Here is a 6,129-nt window from a genome sequence, read left to right on the forward strand (position 1 = left end):
ACTTACACAGGAATGTGAATGGATCAATATTTGTGATATAAATTGCAACTCTAGATTTTTTTCTTTTGTGGCTGTAGTTTTTTCTTCCCAGTTTCCACAGACTGCTGCAGGAGTTCTTATGCTTTGGCTATGAAATCTGAGCTGAATGAGGCAACATTGGCTATTAAGGCTTATTTCTAAGATGGAGCATTATCCTTAAATCTGATGCCATTTCCAGAGAACAGTAGGAGAATCAGAGCTATCTCGAATCTTCAGGTTCTGTTTTGTTGACTTTCTTTTCCAAAGTAGAAGTTGAATGAGGATAGTCTTTTAAAATCCCAAGGCTCTCTGAAGAGTGGGACTTGGCCTCACTTGAGTACAAGTCTACTCAGCTATCCATGCACCACAAAATGATGGGGCTGTCTGTTCTGCAAATTAGGCATTTGGATATTCAAAGGTCTCTTTCCTTGTCCATCTGAGTTATCAGAAGGCAAGCCATCAGCACTGTGCTCTTCTGAGTTCTGCCTGGTAAAGCCCTATAGACAGTCTTCTCTCAGCATGCTGCAGTCTCTCATAGCATAGCCAGCTTGGGCACAGAGGAACTCTATCTGCTTTGCCATCACCTTTTCAGACTGCTGTGAACTAAGGGCTGCGTGTTCTTCACTCTTGGCTCTAGCCTGCTGAAAGAGTGTGTGCATAGAATCCTGGAAATCTGGAAACACATCCTCTACTTTAATTCTCTTTAGGGATAATTCATCTCTTTCACCACATTTTGACTTGATGTATCTGTAAGTATATTTATAGGTGATTTCTCGAGAAATATGCCTAGCCAGAGCAAAAAGTTCATCTCTTCTTGTAAGCTGGGCATTATCTTTCACATAGAATTGGGCAGCTGCTTCGTTAACAGTGAGCTCATGAAGTGTGAGATGTTTCCCATCCTTTTTATTTGAGTCAAATCTGCCATACATTGCACTGTATTTTCGAATTTCCTCCTCTTTTTGTGGATCATCATCACTCATTTAAAAAATGTGACCAATCATTTTGGCCAACTTCTAGTTGGTTTTTTAGCAGCTCTTCATTCAAGTCACTTTTTGTCAATGTGGGGGTCCATTCACTCCACACACTCAGCCACAGAGAGGGCAGCAGCAGCAGCATCCAGTGCCTCACTACTTTCCTTGGAGAAAGCTGGAGAGCCAAGGTCTGCTGGGGTCAGACTGTGTTCCCTCTCAGTAGCATGGTGGCCTTGCCAGAGTCTGTTGTGCTAAGCTCCCATCACATCTGACTTCCCTTGTCCCAAGCTCTGCACACAAGTAGTGGCAGCACATTTGGGAATTTTTAAATGAGGTTCCTTTCATTACTACTTCAGGATATTCCCAGCCAAGTTTGTGATCCCTCTGGTACTTTGTAAATAGGTATACTACTGACAGGAAGGGAAGTCTGTGGCTGATTGAAAAGGCCAGGGTTTGTAATCCAGTCTCTCAAAGCCTTCACAGTCTTCTAACATGAAGGGGCTTGCTAGCCATGCCAAGGAGTGCCAGTGATTTCCAAAAATTCCTCTTCTCCAGCTTCACAGAGTTGCTGCACATCATCGCCACCTTGTTGGATAAAGGCATCAAAAAAGCAATATTGCTTTCTGCAGTATTCTAGATAGCTGCAACTCTCCCAGGGTCCTGGGTAAGGCTGCAGCCATTACTGTGGATGGGTTTAACTTGGCCCGCAGCTGCAGCAGTCTTGGCGCACTCTCCCCGGAGGACAACTCAGCCCCAACTCCGAAGAGGCGGTCCCCGGTTCTCCCTCAGGCGGCGGCGGTGGCCTGGACGCCACGCTCCCGTCTTGGGGGGGCGGGAAGGGAAGGTGGTGGGCGCGGTCTCCCTGCGCACGGCCAGCTCCGGCCCGCTGCTGCCCGCCCGCCTGCCCAGATGGCGCTCGCTCTGCTGCGGTGGCGGTGGCGGCGGCAGCGGCGGCACCTCCCCTGCCCTCCCAGTGCCCGCTGCACCTTCCCGTCCCCCGTCCACCTCCGTCGTAGCCTGCATCGCCAGCGCGCCTTCCAGTTGGGAGATTCGTTCTTGCTACTTTGGCGGTTCAGGTCCTCTAGTGGCCAAGTGTCGCAGATACAGGTGTGGGCCGCCGCCCGGCAGGGGAGTGGGTGAGGCTGCGGGGCTTGGCCTCTTCCTACCGCCCCCATCCCTGAATAAAGAAATTTTTAAAAACTCAACTTTAAAAAGTAGCCCAGCCTATACATGTACAAATGAACTGAATAGGCACTTATTAAAAGAAATATGCATAAAAAGTCCAACTTCTTTAACAATCAGGAAAATGCTAATCAAAACTACACTGAGATTCCTTCTCACTTCTCTTAGTGTGGCAAGCATGAAAAATACAAATAACAAAAAAAGTTGGTGAAGATGTGGGGTAAAGAAACACATACACACAGTTGGTGAAAATTTAAATTATTTTAGTCACTGTAGAAATCAGTATGGAGTGTCCCCAAAAGGCTAAAAGTAGAACTACTGTATGATCAAGTTCTATCATTCCTTGGTATTTATCCAGAAGAATTAAAATGAGTATACTTTAAAAACAAATGCATACAAATAAAATGTTTGCCACAGCACAATTCACTAGTCAAGTTATGGAGTCCGCCTAGATGGCTATCAACAGATGAATGGATAAAGACAATTATATATATATATATATATATATATATATATATATATATATATATATATATATCACAATGGAGTATTATTCAGTCATAAAGAACAAAATTCTACGATTTGCGGGGAAACTGATGAAACTGAAGAATATAATTTTGAGTTAAATAAGTCATACTGTGAGAAAATATTATATGTTTTCTCTCATATGTAAGCTAGTGGGGTGTGTGGAGGTGACACCATAAAAGTAGAAGAGAGACCTAGATAGTATAGGAAGAGGATCGGGGAGGAAGGATGAGGGAGGTATTGAGAAGTGAATTTAATCAAATTGTTTGCATAGATACCCAATTAAACTCATCATTTTGTAAAATACACGCCAATGGGGGGGGGCGGCTCTCTCCAAGAGTTAAAAAAAAATTTTCTCCAGAAAACACAAAAAGTAAAATAAAAATAGTGCAAATAAAATTGAGGTAATTAAAGAGTTCCTGCTCCCCACTGTGTCTCCCTTAAATTAGGTGACCTTGAACCAGGTTGAGAAGCAGGACAAATCAGGTTGGGAAGAGTGCTAGAGATTATGGAGTGGAGGGCTGGACACATGCACTGAGGCATTTAGAAGGGCTCTGGTAGATGGTGTGGGGCATTGCAGTGTGAACCAGGGGAATAAGATGATCAAACCATACATTATGCAAAAGTTTGTCTGCTTTAGCAATGCTTAGGATGTACTGGGATGGATTGATTACTGCAGAAGTCTAATTGAAAGGTAGAGGTGGGACACACAGTAGGAGTGCAAAGGAAGAAAGGGACTTGAAAATGAAGAATTTGAAGAAAAAAAAAAGAAATAAAATGGGATCACAGGGAAATAAAAGGGAGACCAACAGAGTAAAGGAAAAGGATAAAGAAGGAGGAGAAGAAGAGGGCATGAGGAAGTATTTGGTAACAAAGTTTACCAAATTATGATATATCCATGTATGAATATACCACAATGAATCTAGTTTATATATATTAGTATAATGTACTACTACTGCTACTACTACTTCTACCACTAGAAAGAAAATCAGGACAGTAGAACAAGCAGATCAGGGGAGGAAGAAGGGGAGGGAGAGGGAAGGTATTGAGTAATGAGACTGATCAAATTATGATATGTGCATATATGAATATTGCATAATAAATCCCATTATTTATTATTGCATAATAAATCCTATTATGAATAGTTATCATGTGCCTATAAAAAGAATATTTTTTTTTTAAAAAAAAGGATTTACAGGGAAGTGGATAAAGGAAAAAACTAAATGGATGCAGTCATTGAAAATCACCCGAAGAAGTCCCAAAATTTTAGACTAAGGAAATAGCAGAAATAAGCAAGGTGCATCAGTTGATTGCAGAGAAAAAAGATGAGCTTCAGGGCAAAACACATCTGCAGTGTTCTGTGGGTTTGCCAACACCAAAAAGCGAGGCCCCAGTAAGACCTAGATTGAAGGGCTTGCCTGGGGCTTGAAATCTCTTTTATATCATAGAGGTGACCTACCTTGGGTTTTCCTTCCCTGCTGGGGACAAAGTGTTCTCTTGTCATTCACACTTGAACAGTTGCAAGAGCCTTGGCACCAAGGCCCTCTTGGAGGGTGAGGGTGGGTATGGTGCAGATAGGGCAATAGTTTGAGAGAATATTGTCTCTCCTGCAACTGTCACCCATGAAATCAGCACCTGGCTAGCACCCCTGCTCTACTCTCCCTTGTCTTTAGAACCATGTGGGCTCAGGCTGAGACTCCTACAACACTTTGTCCTCAAGTGGTCTATTTGATGTGCTGTTATTGCCCTCTGCATTAGTCAGCTCAGGCTGCTGCAACAAATACCATAGCCTGGGTAGCTGAAGCAACAGATATTTAAACATTTCTCACCTTTCTAGAGGATGGAAGTGTAAGATCAGAGCACCAGCATGACTGGGTTCTGGTGAAGACTGTCATCTGGTGCCGCAGTCTGGCTGGCTGGGCAAAATAGCTGGGGGGTGACGAACAACTTGTGTACATTGATACAGCAGGAGTAGGAGCCATTTATTGTAGGATAACAGAGGTATTTATACATTCCACACAGCTTATCTAATTAACATAAACTCGATACAGCAGTCAACCAATAAGGAATCTCCACACTTAATGGCTCGCTGGCATTACTTCATAAACCACTCCCTCTGGCAAAACGCCAGGCGCCATCCAGACTTGTTTACAGACTCTAACATTTTCCAGGCGCCATCCTGACTTGTTTACAGACCTTAACACTATGACAGGTTACTTCACTGCAATTTGTAAGTGTGCTGTGAGCGCCTTGGGAGAGAAGAGACACATGTGGATTCCCTGCCTTCAGGTTAAGTCCAGACAAACTCCCTCAGCACACAGCCAAGAGCCAAGGACCAACATGAGGAGCTGACACACCAGGACGTCTTCTCTTATCATACAGTTCCACCAAGGCAGGAGACTGTCCTGTGCATCCAAATACCATCTTGCAATGAAGAAGGAACAGCACTAAGAAATCTGAGCATTCCTAGAAAGTGCAGCCATCCAAAAGAAGCAGCTGAGTCCAGCAAAGCCCAGATTCTGAGGGTAATTCTATAATTTGGCATAATTGGTGGGCAAAAATCACACCTAGGACTGCAACCCTGAAGGATGCTGATAACACTGAAAACAAACATGGCAGGTTCATTCTGTTTGTCTCATCTGGTAACTATGAAGGATATGGAGGCTCTGAAGCCAGAAAAGGAGAAGGAAAGAAACTGAGCAGGTGAGTATTTACCTTCTGTGTGTTGCTCCAGGACAGGTTCTGTCCAAATTTGTTGTTTCAGAGCTTTTTCTCCCAGGTACTGCTATCTAGCATTTCATAAAAACTGACTAAATAAAAGCTATGTAGTTGCCAAGAAGGGCTCTGTGCACTAGCACATGGACATATTTAACACACATGCTTTTAGCTTTGGCCTGTCCATAGTACTTCACACCAACAGTGTATCTGCAGAGTTTAAAAAAAAATTTTTTTTTCCCTCAGGAAAAAAAAAAGTTAGCTTAAAAAGAGAACATCTCTTGTCCCTCATAGGTCTAAAACTTTTAGGAAGAACTAATAAACAGAATTAAGAATCTGATGTGCAAAGGCAAAAATGTCCCTGTATTTCATTCACCTTTAAAAAAAATTGGTTTGCCAGTAAGTTCATTTATTTGGTGGGTCTCTTTACTGTGATTTGAATTGACCTACTGTATGGAACACAGGCCAATCCCATCAGGCTTCTGCCTATGCATAACAATGGGAATACAAAAACCTCCCTAAGTCTATGAAAAAAATGTGAGGGAAAGATTTGCATCAAATACTTATGATTTGTTTAGATATTTTAAATTATTTATTTCAAGTTTTAAAAACACTTCATGAATTAAAAGTCAGTGAATTTAGCAGGGCATGGTGGAGCAGCTTGGGAGATTGTGGCAGGAGGATCATGAGTTCAAAGGCAGCTTCAGCAAAAGTGAGG

General features: G+C 42.7%; 1 pseudogene; it reads right to left on the bottom strand.

Moving 5' to 3' along the window:
* Window positions 1-238: 238 nt before the first annotated feature.
* LOC114106262 (NGFI-A-binding protein 1 pseudogene) lies at window positions 239-1,669 on the bottom strand (annotated as a pseudogene).
* Between the last annotated feature and the right edge of the window lie 4,460 nt (window positions 1,670-6,129).

Source organism: Marmota flaviventris, chromosome 16 (genome assembly GCF_047511675.1).
Source record: "Marmota flaviventris isolate mMarFla1 chromosome 16, mMarFla1.hap1, whole genome shotgun sequence".
NCBI lineage: Eukaryota > Metazoa > Chordata > Mammalia > Rodentia > Sciuridae > Marmota > Marmota flaviventris.